We start from the raw sequence: 18160 nt of genomic DNA, 5'->3' as shown, positions 1-18160 counted from the left end.
TGTTCTACTATTGTGGTTAAGCTAGAGTTTGCGTGTGATGGTGGGAGATAGAAGAATAAAAATTATGTGTCCCTCTTTTGTATTCTAGTTTATGCTCCGCTAATCATGGTATGCCAAGTGTTTGATTATTAATTTTTTTTTCCATTTTAAAATTAGGGACAATACTTCAAAGAAAGGAAAAAGGGGGGAAAAGGGAATTCAAAAAGACAACTAACTTTAAATATAATAGAGAAAAGAAAGAAACAAAAAAAGCATTACACTTTTTTGCTTTTATGGGAAGTTTGTGAAACAAAAGTGTTACACTTGTCTGTTTTGGTTTGTTGAGAACCATTACACTTTTGCTTTAAAAAGCTTTATACTTAATTTTTTTCCCCTTTTTTGGATAAAGAAACGTTACACTTTAGAAGTAAGAGGACAACGATTGGGCTAGTATAGATATACTTGAGTGACATACATGGTAAAAAATTAATACTAGAAAATTAAAAAGATTCAAATTCATAGTTAGGAATTGTTAGGTTCTAAAGTCTTAGGATTTTATGTATTTAGAACTCTAATTTGTATTGTTGGCAAACCATGATCAAAACAATGTGTTTAGAAGTGTTTTAGACTAGCTCAAAGGTGTGCATTTATGTAAAGTTGGAATCAAGTTAAAGTAGGAAAGCATTGTGCCTTTTGGCCTGGCTCGATCGATTGAAAGACAGGCTCGATCGATCGAAGCTCGGGCAGAATGATTTTCCGCAGATTTTTCCAACTTAGCCCTAAGTGTTTTAAAATGATTTTAGGGTTTCTTATTTGTCCTAAGTATAAAAGGAAAACCCTAGCCACGTTTTAGTGTTGCTCATTATTGCGGTTTGTGTAAATCTCTTGTGAGATCTAGAGGAGCTTTCCTTTACACAAACTTAGGGTTTTCAAGGAGAAGATTTATCTACACCTTGATGATCAACTCAGATGCTGCCATTGAAGCTTAAAGAAAACACAAGCGGGTGTGCTTGTATCTGGTGGTGAATCCAAGGAAGAAGGAGTCCGTGGATTCGGAGCTTGCACGTGGTTGTGTTAGTAAGTTCTACTGGTTGGTAGCAATAAGAAGTCGAGCGTGGGGGCTTGTAAGTCTTATTGTATGAACTTCGATTCTTTCAAGATAGTGGATTCAAGTTTACCTTGAGGATAGCTAGGTCAAATCCTCCCCAGGTTTTTACCGGTTTGGTTTCTTGGGTGATCATATCTTGTGTTATTTATTTTCCGCTGCTTTGCATGATTTGATCTTTGTTATTGTGATAACCTAGACTTGTTTAATTGGACTAAGTAACAACTTGGCTAATTACCTAGGTTAAATCAATTGTTTTAAGGGGTCTAAAAACTATCAGGAATCACTTAAAAATGAAGGATATTATGGTAAGAAAAATGTCAAAGATTCTTAATTGAGAGAACAGGGTAGCAATTTGATTGTATTAAGAAAAAAATATCTATTGAAAAACGCCAAAAGTTCCATGAATTTATATAGTGCCCATTTAATGTAATAAAGATTTTTTCTTCCCCTCATGTTATAGAGATTTAAGGAGACATTGGTACCTCTCGGAGTTTTCCATAAAAATGATCAGGCTTCAAATCCCCTTCCCCCATTGTTGTAACTATCAAATAAAAAAAAGGGGGGGGGGGGGGGGAAAGAAGAAGTGATGTAGGACATGGTTTAATATTTAATTTTTATAATTATTTAACTTTAGTATTATTAGGTAATTTTTGTTATTTTAGGTGTAGGTGATTTACTTCCTTGTTTTAGGTGTTTTTAATGTTTTTATTTTATTTTATCAAATTAGGGTTTTACATGCTTTTGTATCCACCTTAGGGTTTGTCAGCCGCCCTAGGGTTTCTAACCACTCTAAGTTTTCTTTTACTATTTAAATGCATTGTAGCCTCCAAAGGCAATTCAGTTTTCAAATTATTATCAACAAAATTACTGAGTTTTTTCTCCAACTTTTCTCTGGTAGATTCTAGTTTATCTTCTTATGGATTTAGGAAACCCCTCGTAGACTCAAGGTTTACTACCTAGAAACTAACAATTTAGTTTTGTTCAATCAAGAGAGCATTGTGTGTGCTTTCTTCAAACTTCCGCAACGTCAGTTGATATCAGAGCCTTGACGTATCCTGGTCTGATGGTTAACCAGCGAGACGGTAACCACCACAACAATGACGGTGGTGATGACATCAATAACCCAGTCCTCACTAGGGCTAAGTTCCTCAAGTTTGGTAAAGAGGCTCGTGATGAGAATCAACAATTTTGTGAACAGAGTTAGCAAATTATAGGTGAAATCAAGCAAATGATTGCTACCCTTCTAGCTAGGAAATCATCTCACAACAACAATGATCAATATATTTAATGATGCACTCCTAACTACAAGAAAATTCCATTCTTTGATAGAGATATGTGTAAGTTGGATTTTATTGACTAGCTTCTTGATTTGGAAGAGTATTTTAATTTTTGGAAGATTTGTGATGAAGAAAAAGTGCGGCATCTAACAAATTGGACGGTAAAGCAGAGGAATGGTGGGAAGATATTCAAATTGATAGAAAGTGATGAGGTAAGCATCCAATCTGCTCTTGGCAAAGAATGAAAAGGGTATTAATTGATTTAAAGTTTCCTAATGACTATTATGATATACTAGATTATACAAGTGTTGATTATAAATTTGTATATTCATATGAAAAGCAATATGTTCAAAACATAGAAGGTTAACCACAAAACCAAAATTATCATAGTCAAGTCCATGTGTAAAGTAAAGGAAAGGGTTTAAGGGTTGTGAAGAAGCAGCCTATTTCTAAAGAAAATTTTGAAGTGCTTAAAAAAGATAAATAATTTTAACAAGTTTTTGAATTGAAGATTGAAGATATCACTTGCCAAAAACTTGATGAAGAGGTCAAAGAAAAGAAGGTTGAGCTGATTGTGGATAATGACAGAGATAAAGAGATGGTAATTGTTGAGAATATTGTGGAAGATCCAATTGAGATTAAATATGAGGATAAGTCCACAACTCACAATCCTCATGTTTCGGTAGATTTGTTGAAGATGACTACACAATATGTTGATTTTCATGGAGTAGAAGATTTTAATTTTATTATTAGTCCTTTGTTAATTGATGTTGCAAATAAATTGACGGTAGATGAGAATAAATTTTATGCTTCGCTTTATGAAGAATTCATGTATCAAAACTGAATCAAGTCATTAAAGCATTCAAAGTATTTGTTTATTTGGAGTGGAAGATTTCAGATTTCAACCAGCAACTTGAGGACGAGTCTGTTTCAAATGGAGATGTCTGATGTAGGACATGGTTTAATATTTAATTTTTATAATTAATTAAACATATGGTCACTTCAAAATAATAAATGTATTTATTATTGACACGTGACATATTTAGATGCACTAAAACCAAATGTTCTTATTATAACTTGTCATGTGGACTTTATAAGTGGCCTCGTGTGGAGCCTACTCCAGCGGCGGCTACTTTTCATGTTGCAGAGGATTCTACTTTTGCCTCTCGACCCTCTTCATCTTTCAGAATAGAGACATCTCTTACTGCCATTATGGATCAACTTCAGCATATGCGTGCTGATTTTTGGTAGTCGTCTTGACCATATTTCTGATGAGATGTGTCAGATGAACTCCAAAATTGGTCGCATCTCTCGATGACAGTCTCGTCTTGGTAGTTTTACTCATTCTTCCTCTCCCAAGCTTGCTAAGGAGTATTTTGATGGTGGAGATGATGATGATGTTGCTTCTAGCTCTTTTAGCGATGATGAGATGACTGTTTCTCAGTGATTCACCCTTTGTTACTCTTGACAAAAATGGGTAGTAGTTTTGGTTATGAGAGAGTAGTCATGTTGTTAGGGGGAGAGTGCTTTGAGAGATGTAGTGAGTTTTTGTTGTATCTTTCTCGTTACATGTGCCATGGTCTTGAGACCTTTACCTACATTTTTGTACTTCTTCTCTTTATATATATGATGGTGTATGCTATTTCAACTTTATCTCACATGTGTTGTTTAGGGTTGCAAGTCTTTCATGCCATGATCTCTTTTCTTGCAAAGTTTTTCAAGAGCTTATTGTAATAGTTAGGCTTAGTTAGTTCTTTATGTAATGGTTATGGAGATTGTTGTTTTATACTTCTCTCATAATTATGCTTATGGTTTTGTCACGGATTGCCAAAGGGGGAGATTGTTAGGGTCATATTTTCTATGTAATTGGCTAATCCTTTGACAAAATGCACTTTACTTGTAAATTGGGTAGATCTAAGTTGGGTTTGATACATATCAAGTGATTGTATTAAAGACATGAAGATTGATCCAAGAAACAAGTGAAGAAAAGCTATTTAACTGAAGCTCAACAAATAACTTGACAGAGGCATTTATCAAGATTTATTGGGCAAGCTCAACAATAGCTCAATCTATTGAGCTTTACAAATTCATAAATTCCAGATCTGAATTTTGGCCTATGTTGATGTATTTGTTTAGGGTTTCTTCTCTTATAACCCAAGACATATATAAAGCTTATTTTAAGAGCCATCATATACAAATATAGTGAATAAGAGCTTAATTTTTTCTGTGAAAAGCTACTGCGTTTGAACATCATAGGGTTTTGTACCCTAGTGTTTCCTGAACTTCATTGTTGATGAAATGAAGAACTTTGCAACTAACAACAATCATTCAAGATGCTAGAGTTAGTCATGTAGTGGGATCTGTGCAAAGGGTTAGCCACAGATTGGAGATTTTTGCATCAAAGGAAAGAAGGCTACTACAAGATCAAGTCCAATTGGGTATTGGAGCGAAGGTTCAACTGTAGGTTGGTATTTTGGGATAGGCCTGGGTGGTGGTAAGATTCCTCATACTTATAACCGCTTAATTATTGATTAGTGGATTCTTGGCAGTAGTGACCTTAAATTCACCTGGTAATATTTTTGCTTTGCGAAAGGTTTTTCCCATTTGTTAACAAATCACCATGTCAATTTAATTTCAGCTACACTTAGTTTATTTGGTGATTTGTTGGTGCCTCCACAATTTGCATGTAATTTGATGTAATTAATCGACTTGGGTAATTGAATTAATTAACCGGGGTCAAGCTATCTTAACCCAACATCACAAAATTTGAACTCTTCTTTCTGCAGCTTCATAGTCCTTGAATCTTGACTTGAACAATCTTGAGCAATGTCTAACAACTAATCTAGATATGTTTTTGTTCTCGGTTTGCCAACATACATAAATTTAGAATCTAAATATTTAGAACCTCTTCAAAACAAACCCTTCATGGACCCAAACACATGAAAACCCTTTGTGATTATTTCACACATGATCCATGATCTAAGCCCAAGCCCAAACAGTAGCCTGAATAAAATTTGAGGGTTTTGATAAAGAACTTTAACCCTGATGTAGTTTCTTTAAGGCTAAAATGTAAATTGCAACCTCTATGTTTGATTGAAATTCATTTCAGTCTTTTAACTTTACTTTTGTTCAATTAAGTTGTCTAAGTTTTAAATTTATTCAATTTAGAATTTCATCCAATTCAGTTAAAAAATTGCTGTTAAGTATGCAATTAACTAATGAACCAATTTTTTTTTTTTTTTTTGAAAAAACAAATATCACATAAAAAATCTATAAAAATAATTAAAAAAATGTTTTTTTAATGGTAATTTTTTAATGAAATGGGATAGAATAACCAAAATGAATAAATTTAAAACTTAGGTAACTCAATTGAACTAAATAAAGTTAAATGAATTAAATGAATTTCATTAAAACTTAGAGGGCGCAATTTGCATTTTAGACTTTCTTTAATTAAATCCAAATTAACATATTAAGATAAAGAAAAAAAAATGTAGTTATCAGTGAGGCTATAGCATTTCAAAAATTGTTTCGGGTAATATAGGTATGTGTCTTTTTTTAAACTAGGGCATTGATATGGAGGTGACATTTTAAAGCAAGAACTTAATCAACTTTATTGTGTTCTTACTTCTTGGAAACTCTGCTTCAAAGTCTCATATGCACACTTTTTTAGGTTACAGAAATGATTTGGCATCATTTTATTGGACAAACTAAACACGTGTGGCATATTTATGTGGCACTTAACGAAAAATATGATTGGAGGGGCTTTGGATACAAACAGAATAGAACTTTAAAGAGAAAATCCAAATTTCAAAACTTCATGGTGTAAACTTCAAACACCCCTAAACTTTAGGCGTATAGTATGCAATTTATCCTAAAGGAAAAATAGTACCTAAAAGAGGGGGAGGATTCAAAAAGTCAACAAACAATAATAGGAAAAAGAAAGAAACAAATGAAGCGTTACACTTTCTCTTTTCTTTTTTCTTTTTTCTTTTCTTTTATATTTTTGTTTTTATGAGCATAAAAGCATTACACTAAAAAGTAGAAGAGGACAAAGGTTGGGATAGTATAGAGAGATATAAGTGACATACATGGAAAAATATAGATGCATAATTAGGAATCTGTTAGGTTCTAGGATCTAGGATCTAAATGTATTAGAACTTCAATGTGTAATGTTGGCAAACCATGATCAAAACTTAGAGTCTAGATTTAGGTTGGTCAAAGTGATTTATGTGTAAAGTTGGAATCGAGTAGTTGCAGAAAATTAATGTTCAATTTTTGCAAGGCTTGATCGATCAAAAATTAGACTCGATCAATCGAAGCTTGTGCAAAATGTTTTTTTATGCTGAATTTCCAATTCAGCCTAAGCCAATATGACGTGTAGGGTTTAATGTTTTGCCTTATGTATAAAAGGAAAATTCCTAACCACATTTTAGAGGTTGTTGATATGCTATGCGTGTGAATCTCTTGTGAGATCTGGAGGTGTTTGCGTTTATACACACTTAGGGTAATCAAGATCAATATTGATGTCGAGAGCTTGTGTTCACTCCAGTTGCTGCATAAAGAGCTTAAAGAAAAACATAAGTGGGAGTACTTGTGGTTATTATGGATCAAGGAAAGAAGTAGTCCGTGGACTTGGAGCTGTCACGTGGTCGTTGTAGTAAGTTTTCTACTCGAGGTAGCGATAGAATGTTAATGGTCTAAGTTCTATTGTACAAACTTCAATTCTTTCATAGTGGATCTGTTTTACCTTGAGGATAACTAGGTTAAATCCTCCCCAGGTTTTTTACCGGTTTGGTTTTTCTAGGTTATCATATCATGTGTTATTTATTTTCTGCATTGTTTACATGATATGATTTACTTGTGTTAACCTAGATTTGAATAATTTACCTAAGTAATCACTTGGTTAAATAACTAGGTTAAACAACTTGTGTTTTAAGGGGTCTAAAAACAAACAGAATCAATTAAAAAGACAATTGAAAAAAAGAAAAAAAAAATTCATTTTGTTTTTTTAATTCAATAGCTGGAGATTGAAGGATTTGAAAAATCAATATCAATCAGATAAAGCAATTCAATTGAAAACATTGATACTCCGAAAAAATATATTTGAGTATCCTATTCTTGTGTTCCATTTTACACTCCAACAATCATTGTATGCCATGTGTTTGACACCTATAGGTGAAACACCCTTCCGACTAGCATATGGGAGCGACGCTGTTATCATTATTGAGATTGAACTCACAAGCTTCAGAGTGGAGAATCATGACGAGAATAAGAATGATGAGGCCATGCGCCTACAACTGGACCTAGTTGACGAGGTCAGAGCAACAACTGAACAAAGATTAGCACGATACCAGGACCTCATGGCCATAAAACACAGGTATTAATGAGAATCTTCTCTACAAGGAAACACATTTTCCACCAAGAAACAAAGGCCAGTATTACACTACTATAAAAACCCTAAAGCCCTCTTAAATCAAGGTACATGTAATTCCCCAGCTTTAGCACTCTAGAGTTGTAGAATTTCTCTCTCTCTAACTTAACCTTCGGAGGGTATTTGGCTAGTACCACATCAATAGTCTCTATAAGGTCTTCTGTTTTTTCGTTTCGCAGGTTCTGTCAAGAGCATGTGAGGGCCGTGCGACCCACTGATGATTTTTGGCATCATTAGTTGGCGCTGTCTGTGGGAATCGTGATAGCAGCCATATTACTGCTTCTTGGACAAAGAGTTGTATGGTACTCACACGCTTGATGGCAACCAACAACAATCAAGAAGGTGAACCAAGCACTACCACCCACGAAAAACAGGTACAAACTCTAGCCGCAGCTGTGGAATGCCTTACTAAGTAAAACCACGACCTGGAGGAAGAGCTATGCTGAAAGAACGCTGGGCTCAATAACCACGGAGAGGAGCAAGAGGGTACTAGCCCTCAGCACACTGCCGAAAGGAGGGACCAAGAAGGACCATAGGGCAGCATTGCCTTGAGCGAACAAGAGCGACAAGACACTAGCCGTCCATCCGTCGCAGATACAGCACCACCACATATAGTTGAAGAAATGCAGATGATGAAGGAGAGGATGGACTTCATGATGAATGCCCTCAAGGGACGGGTGTCAAAAGGCCTCGACAAGCTAGTCCACTAAACGAACTCGCCCTTTATAGCACCCATCACTTCGTTCTCCCTTCCAGCAAAGTTTTGTATGCCGTAGATAGAAGCCTATAATGGGTCTAAGGATCCTTTGGATCACTTGGAGTCATTTAAAACCCTCATGCACTTACAAGGTGTTCCGGACGAGATCATATGTCGACCCTTCCCAACTACGCTGAAAGGTCCCGCCAGGATATGGTTCAACAGATTGACACCTAACTCCATCGATACCTTTAAAAAGCTAAGTGCATAGTTTGCATCGCACTTTATAGGGGGCACAAGTACTAGAAATCCACTGTGTGCCTGATGAGCATCGAAGTCATAAGAAGACAAGACGTTGAGATCCTACATAGCATGCTTCAACAAAGAAGCCTCTTTGATAGATGAAGCTGATGACAAGATACTTGTTGTTGTAATCACCAATGGCTTGCAGAAGGGGAAGTTTTTGTTCTCCTTATACAAAAATGACCCAAAGACCATGTCAGATGTACTTTATCGAGCCACTAAGTACATGAATGCAGAAGATGCACTACTAGCCCAAGTGGAAAAACCTAAGAAGAGGGATAGGTAGGAAGATGCATGGTTGGATAAAGGATGGAAGACGACAAGAATCGGAGACCGATGAGAGGATAGGCACTCCAAACTGCTCACTGGAAGGTTTATGAATTTCATCCCGCTGACTACCCTGATCGATCAAGTCCTGATGCAAATCAAGGACAATACGACCTTGACGTGGCCTAAAAAGTTAAAGGGAGATCCCAGCAAGAGGTCTAGAGACAAATATTGTTGTTTTCATCGTGATCACGGTCACGATATATTTGAATGCTATGACTTGAAGCAACAGATTGAGGCCCTTATCAGACAGGGAAAGCTACAACGGTTCGTTAGTAAAGAAAGAACAGATAACAACCCACCGCAAGAACAGGCTGGTAGGAGGGATGGCGAGTACCCCAGGCCATCCTTAAGGGACATAAGGATGATAGTAAGGGGCACCACAACATCTAGCTCATCTAGGAAGGCACGAAAAACCTACCTTAGGACGATTCAGAACGTCCAGCTGACGGGGTTTGTCCCAAAGATGGCATGGGTGGACAACCCCATAGTTATATTTTCAGAGGAAGATGCTCGACGTCTCCACCACCCCCACTATGATGCCCTCATTGTTAGCATGTAGATGGAAGACTACAACACCCAACTGGTCCTAGTTGATAATGGAAACTTTGCTGATATCCTCTATTACCCGGCGTTCCAGCAGATGAGAATCAAGAAAGAACGACTTGTACTGACCAATGCACCACTTATCAGGTTCAGAGGCACGAAAGTATACCCCGTCGGGGCGATTACATTGCCTGTGATGGTCGGAGATTAGCCTCAATAGATCATTAAGGATGTTACTTTCCTTGTCGTCGACTGCTCGTCCACTTACAATGCCATATAGGGCCGACCTACCATCAATTCGGGGAAGGTCGTGACTTCAACCTATCACCTGATGACAGAGTACGGGGTAGAAGAGGTACGTGGAGACCAAGTGGCAGCACGTGAGTGCTACATAGTGATGTTAGAGACGGACAACCATTTACAGACTCTGAGCATTGAGGAGCAACGGATGGTTGTAGAGCCCGTTGAGGGGTTGGAAGAGATACCTCTTTATAACTCCAGACCTAAACGGACGACTAGGATCGGCACCCTCGCCAGTCTGCTCATTCGTCAAGCGCTCATGACCTTCCTAAGAGAGAATCAGGATGTCTTTGCCTAGAGCCAAGAAGACATACCCAGGATTGATCCCTCATTCATGGTCCACAGGTTGAACGTATCACCCTTTTTTCCCCTATCCACTAGAAGAAGAGAGTATTTGCCCAGGAGCTAGGCAAAGCTATAGTGGAAGTAGTTCGCAAATTGAAAGATGTAGAATTCATAATACTATCTCGATTGGCTGGCTAATGTAGTAATAGTCAAGAAAGCTAATGGAAAGTGGAGGATGTGTGTAGATTTCATGGACTTGAATAAGGCGTGCTCTAAAGATAGCTACCCACTCCCACGAGTTGATGTCCTAGTGGACTCAATAGCTAGACACCAGTTATTGAGTTTCATGGATGCTTTCTCTGGTTACAACCAAATCAAGTTGGATGAGGCTGATCAGGAGAAAACTTCATTCATCACCAGCCAAGGCCTTTTCTGTTACAAAGTAATGTCGTTCAGTTTCAAGAACACAGGTGCGACGTATCAAAGGCTCATGAATAAGATGTTTTCATATCAGATTGGGAGGAATGTCCAAGTCTACGTGGACGACATGCTAGTGAAAAGTCGACGGGATGATCATCATTTGGAAAACCTCAAGGAAACCTTTGATACCCTCCATTCTTATAACATGAAGCTCAATCCAAGCAAATGTACATTTGGGGTAACGGTTGGAAAATTCCTAGGGTTCATGGTGTCTTAGAGAGGCATTGAAGCCAACCCAGACAAGATCTGGGCAATAATGGAGATGCATCACCTAAGAATGTAAAAGAAGTGTAAAGCCTCAACGGCAAGGTAGCGGCACTGAACAGATTCGTAGCAAGGGCAACGAACAAATGCTTGCCTTTCTTTTGCACGTTGAAGAAGTCCTTCGAATGGATGGCGGAATGTCAACAAGTGTTCAAGGATTTAAAAGAATACCTTTCTTCCTCACCGTTGCTAAGTCCTTCCAAACTTGGAGATGAGCTATTTCTTTACCTGGCCGTCTCCCCAGTTGTGGTCAGTTCAACCTTAGTCAGAGAAGAGGTAAAGGTGCAGAAGCCTATGCACTAAACTAGCTGAGTGCTCCAAGGCGCAGAGGAAAGGTACCCCTCGTAGGAAAAGCTAGCCTTCGCCCTAGTTACTGCAGCTTGCAAACTCAAACCTATTTCTAGGCCCATACAGTGGTCGTCCTGATAGACAAGTCCTATGGAGAAGAATGAGTAATCCAGAAGTCGTCAGATGAATGGCATTATAGGTGATCTAGTTGAGCGAATTCTACATACAATATTGCCACGCACTATAGTGAAGGGACAGGTAGTTGCTGACTTCATTGCAGGATTCACTAATATGGAAGGCCAGGGGGGTAGAAAAGCATCCTCAATGGAGTATCCATATGGATGGATCATCCAACAGGTAGGCTGGCAGGGCAGGAACAGTGATCCACTCTCTAGAAGGGGATGAAATTGAGTGGATGGTTCGTCTTGACTTCCTTACAACCAAAAATGAGGCGGAGTACGAGGCCATTGTGGCAAGATTGGATCTCGCTAAAGTAGCAGGCGCCACAAGTATGATTTTTTATTGCGACTCTCAGGTGATCACGAGTCAATGTGAATGATGACTACAAATGCAAAGGTGAACGGATGAAAAAGAACCTAGAGCAAGTAAAGAAGTGGGTAGCTAACGACATGCAGGCCAAGTTTGTTCAAATCCCAAGGGAAGAGAAGGAGCAAGCAGACCATCTTGCCAAGGCCGCATTAGCAGAACACATGTTCATCTCACGTAAGGTACTTTCTTTTGTTCAGCTTTCACCCCTAATAGATGGCGTGGGTGTGTAGGAAATAGGCTCGGATGGCAACTGGACCACATCAATAGTTTCGTATTTGAGAGATGGCACACTACTTTATAGTAAAGAGGCTACAAGAAAGTTGAAGGTCCAGGCGGCACAATTCGTCCTAATAAAAGACATCTTGTATAAGAGAGGATTCTCCTGACCGTACCTAAGATGCCTAACCACTGAGGAAGTAGATTATGTCATGAGGGAAGTTCATGAAGGAATCTATGGGAACCATTCGGGATCATGATTGTTAGTGCACAAGCTAATTCGAGCAGGATACTACTGGCCTACAACGCAAAAGGATACCTAAGCTTATATCAAAACCTGTGATAAGTGTCAAAGGTTCAGTGACATCATTAGATAGCCAAGGGAAGAGCTTACTCCGATGACAGCCCCGTGGCATTTTGCTCAATGGGGGTTGGACATCATGGGCCCATTCCTAACTGCAGTAAGACAGCTAAAGTTCCTAGTGGTTGGTATAGATTACTTTACCAAATGGGTGGAAGCTGAAGCATTGGTCACCATCACAGAGCAAAATGTATGAAGCTTCATCTGGAGAAACATTATCTACAGGTATGGAATCCCTAGAGTCTTGGTCTCGGACAACAGAAAGCAATTTGACAACGAGTCATTCAGGGATTTTTGCTCACAATTGGGAATCAGGAATCATTACTCTTTGCTTGTCCACCCTCAGGCCAATGGGCAAGTTGAGGTCACGAACTAATCCTTACTCAAAATCATCAAGACTCGGCTTGAGAGGGCAAAGGGGAAACACCTACAGGAGAAACACCCTTCCAACTAGCATACGAGAGCTAGGCTATTATCCCTACTAAGATCGAACTCACAAGCTTCAGAGTGGAGAATCATGATGAGAATAAGAATGATGAGGCCATGCACCTACAATTGGACCTAGTGGACGAGGTTAGAGCAACAGCCGAATAAAGGTTAGCACGATACTAGGACCTCATGGCTAAGCACTACAATTCCAGAGTCAAACATAGGGACTTTCAAGTTGGAAATCTTTTCCTAAGGAAGGTGACGGGTGCCACAAGAGATCCCTCCTAAGGAAAGCTAGGACCCAATTGGGAAAGACCCTACAGGATCACTTTGTGGCAGAGGAAAGGCGCCTATCACTTGGAAACACTTGACGGACAAAAGTTGCATCATCTATGGAACACCGAGCACCTAAAGAAATATTACCAGTAGACGATGGCATACAGACCACCACTCCTCATTTCCAAGTTATTTATTTCTAGTTATTTTTATTGTTTACAACACTTTTAGCCCAAAGGGCATCTTTTTATTTTTTCAAAACAAATTTTGGCTTATGCACTTGTTTTTCATAATAAAAGGAGTTATTTAGATATATCATGCACATACATACATTTCTACAAAACCGCATCTACAACTAAGTCCTTATGTGGAGGATTCAAAAATCCCAAGGGATACCTTGAAATTTATACAAGTCCTTGAGTGGACGGATACAAGGAAATCCCAGGGGATACCTTGAAATTTATACAAGTCCCTGAGTGGACGGGTACATCCCGAGGGATAACTTGAAATTTATACAAAGTCCTTTAGTGGACGGATACAGGGAAATCCTAAGGGATAACTTGAAATTTATAAGTCCTTAAGTGGACGAATACAGGGAAACTCCAAGGGATAACTTGAAGTTCATACAAGTCCTTAAATGGACAGATTCAAAGAAACCCCAAATGAATGGATTACATAAGTCAAAGTTATTTATTAAAACACCGAGGTGGACGAACTATAGTCATCCTAAAAATCTACTAAGTCACACGTATAAAGTAGACGGATCATTCTTGGGTTAAAAACTAAATGAATGGCCTAAAATCTACAAAGCCGACGGGTATAAGAACCAAAATCTTTTTGATAGAACGGAAGCAAATAAACTTATAAATAAAACCTAAAAATTTATGGGCAATGTTAAGATTACATAACCATTGTTCTCAAAAGGATTTCCACAATGAAATAAAAATAAAAACAAAACACCACAGTAAATTTTACAAAAAACACTAAGGCTAGTCAACAGGGGGTGCTTCATCCACAACTTTTTCTGGCTCTTCCTCCTCCCCAACAGGACGGTTCTCGTCCCCAACGGACTTGGCTTGCTCATCTTCAAGAGCTGCCTCTCTGTCACCCTGAACATTAGGCATAGGTTCAACCTCGAAGTTCTTATTAGTTTCTTCTTGGTCGACAGTCCTAGCTGGAGTTTGGGCCACATTGTCTAGAGATACTTGTGACACGTCCAGGTTGGGGTAGAGGGCTTTAACCTGACAGAGGAACTCATGAAAGCCATCAGAGTAGCAGTCGCTGAGCTCAGTGAGGAAGCCATCAAAGTCACGAAACTCCGCCCTCCTGTCTTCCTTAGCATGACAGACTTGCTCCCTTAAGGTGGAGTTCTCCCTCTCCTTGTCCTGGAGCACTTTTCTCAGCTCGTCAGCATGGCTCTTCGACTCTTCCAGAGCCTTCTTGGTCACGCTCAGCTTTTTGACTTGTACTTCTTTCCAAGCCTTAAGGTCATTCAGCTCCGTCTCAATAGCCTCAGCCTTCTCCTTATAACGGTTGACCCATTTGCCCGGGACAGGTAGCGGTCCATCAGACTCTTCATCATTAGCACCCCCTACAAGGAGTTAAAAGATGGTTAGAAATAAAAACAATGGTGGAAAAATGGAATGGAAGGAGGACGATTGTGCACCTGAGCCAAGCCAAAAAGACCTGACTCCCCCATTGCCTCAGTGGCATGGTTGCCCAAGTCTTCATAATCTTCATCCTTGATGATGGACGACAGCAGTCCCATAGCATGTCTTGGATCCTCACGAAGAAGGAGAGGTGCTACTCATAAACAAGACCTTTGGCCGTTATCAAGCCCTTACCGACGTTGTGACGGGGAGGAGGCACTTGGATAGTTGTGGGTTTCTCTCTAGCAGTGGTTGCAGCTACCTCATTAAGCTTTTTTGGAGGACAGTCACCCTTGTCCGTCAGCTTCCTATTTACAAACAGCTTAATTTGTCTACGCCAAAGGGAACAGAAAGAAAAAGTTAGACAAGAATCATTCAAAAAGAACAAAGAATGAATAGTAATAAAGATAAACGACGGACTTACGTTTGCGGACGGTCTCGTTGTAGCAACAGGCTACATCTGTAGGCTCGAGACCCTCACAATACCAATGGATGGTGTCTAGGGTGACAAGCTATTTCAAATCCCTCTCTTCCAGTGGGATACAGAAGATTTTCTCCAAAAAGTTCCACTACTTAAGGGTAACCTCTGGACAGACCTGAGCTACAACCAAAATGAGCATTAAGTTAGGCAACAACAAATGTGTAAATGATGGACAAATCAAGTAAACAGACACCTACCAGACGGGGGCAATATACCCTAGGTTCTATCAAGAACAGGCATATCCGGTTGTTCATCAGGGTGACACACCCAGTTGTCTCCCTAGATGAAGAAGTATCAGTTCTTCTAGTTCCAGTTGGAGTTGGGGGTCTCGTACACCAGTCTCAGTGACGGTTTCCTTGGTAGGAAACTATAAATTCCCTTTGACTTGACTATTTCCAATGGACAATAACAGTGGAAGAACTCTTCCACTGTTAAGCAACGACTCCTCTTACTTAGTACCCCATACAGCACCTCGGCACCAAGGAAGATTCTCCAAACATTTGGAGAAATTTGGGTGACGACTAGCCCTAGATATTGGGCCAAGAGACAGTGGAGTGCACTCAAGGGAAACCTAAATCTAGCCTTGAACATATGCTCATACATCTCGACATCGGTGGCACAATGGTAGTAGCACTTTTCAAATTTGTATGGTAGATGGATAGGGACATCGACGGGAATTTGGTACCTATCTTGTAAGGTGTTGAAGTGTTTTCTTTGAACGGTCAAACTAAAATCGTTGACCATCCATATTAAGGGGAGGACGAAGTTCCTAAGGCCGTCGGGGCCAACGACGGTTCTGAGTGGGGACTTGTCGCTCTCCTTATCACCTGAGACTTCATCCATATCACTCTCCGACTCGTCCTCGTCCAAGTCCTCATCTTCCCCCTCTGAAGGTGAATTGGCGGAAGGAGTACGAGGCGCCAGGGTTTGTTTGACCTGATGGGTACACTTCATTGTAGCCCGCTCCTTCATGGACACACGACTGTTCACTCAACACTTCACTAGACAACTATTACACCCACAAGTGACAGATAAACTCCTAAGACTCTACAGGTCTATATACGCAACGGTCACATAAGTCTTGAATAAAAGAAAAAACAAAATATATAGGATGGGAGCAATTATAGGTATACGGTATGAATAGGAAGATGGGAGCACGGTGAACGGATGCACTGAGATGACGGATTGACGGATTCTTGTAGGCGACGGCTGAGCTTTGACACTGGAAATTAGTAGCAAAAGTTGGAAATGGGGGAAGAAAGCAACATATATATAAAAGAAATTGTGCAGAAGAAGAAGCAATGCTTGGATCTGAGTAACCCACCACTAAAATTGTGCCAGGTGTCCTATCAACATTTATGACTCTCAACTACCCTATTAATCAAAACACAACTCCCTAGAACTGGGTGAAGCCGTCACCCCACGTGTTCGTCCAAAATACCAGGTGACAGACCCATAGAGTAAGGGGGCAACTGATAGGGATAAAATCTCTAAGCAGATAGACACAAATAACGGGGGCAGACATTAATGATAGAGTCGCCAAAAGAGATGGTCTAAGCACTCTACCAACCAAAGAACTAGTAGATGGGCTTATAACATGGATGGAAAGGACAGGCGACGGTGGGATTTCTCAAAGGTAGGCGGAGCCAAGGGAGACGGTTTGCTGAAGCCACGTGGCACTTATGTGGCATCTACGTGGCACCTATGTGGCACCTATGTAGGGCAAATTTATGAGGCACTTAATGGAAAATATGGATGGAGGGACTGCGGATGCAAAAGGAATAGAACTTTAGAGGGTAAAATCCAAATTCTAGAACTCTAAGGTATAAATCCAAACACCCTCGAACTTTAGGGGTGTACTTTGTAATTTATCATAAAGTAAGAATAGCAAGTCAAAAAAACCTTTAAAAAAAATAAAAACAAAAAACAAAACAAGGAGGAGGATTCGAAAAGACAACCAATATTAATAGGAAAAAGAAAGAAATTAAAGAAGCATTAAACTTTCTTTTTTTTAATGAAAAATAAAAAATTTATGAGCATAGAAGCATTAACTAAAAAGTAGAAAAGGACAAAGATTGGGATAGTATAAAGAGATATAAGTGACATGCATGGTAAAGTTTAGAAGGATATTAAATGTATAATTTTGAATCACTTAAAAAAGATGAATATGAAAACAAAGTCAATTTTTTTTTTTTTTTTTTTAATTCGATAACTGAGGATTGAGGGATTCGAAAAATCAATATCAATTGTATGAAAAAGTTCAATTGAAAACAATGATACTCCAATAGAAGGTAATTGAGCATTTTAAAACAATATATATATATATATATATATATATTACAAAGAAACACTACATACAATCAAGTTCAACAATTGTGGTTAAGCTCGATTTTGGATGTGATGGTGGTTGATTAAAGAATATAAATTTTCTTTCTCACTTTTTGTGTTCCATTTTACACTTCAACAATCATTGTATTCCCCATGTTTGATTTTTTTTTTTTTTTCATTTTAAAAAATGGACAATACTTTAAAGAAAGGGAAAAAAAGGGGGGGGGGGGGGAAAGAGAACTTAAAAACACAACTAAAATTAAAATGGAAAAGAAAGAAAGAAAAAAAAAGCATTACATTTTTTTTCCTTTTATGGAAATCTTATGAAAGAAAAGAATTTATTTTGGTATATTGCAAAGCCTTAGACTTTTAATCAAAAAAGAGTTACACTTTATTGTTTTTCCTATTTTTGAGAAGGAAGCGTTACACTTTAAAAGTAGAAGAGGACAACGATTGGGCTAGTATAGATACACATGGGTGACATACATGACAAGTATAGATATGCATGTGTGGCATACATGGTAAAAATTTAATGCTATAAAATTAAATGTGTTCAAATACATAATTTGGGAGAAACCCCAACTCC

This window comes from Quercus robur, chromosome 5 (genome assembly GCF_932294415.1).
Source record: "Quercus robur chromosome 5, dhQueRobu3.1, whole genome shotgun sequence".
In the NCBI taxonomy this organism is placed as follows: domain Eukaryota; kingdom Viridiplantae; phylum Streptophyta; class Magnoliopsida; order Fagales; family Fagaceae; genus Quercus; species Quercus robur.
This window is presented reverse-complemented; position numbering follows the sequence as displayed.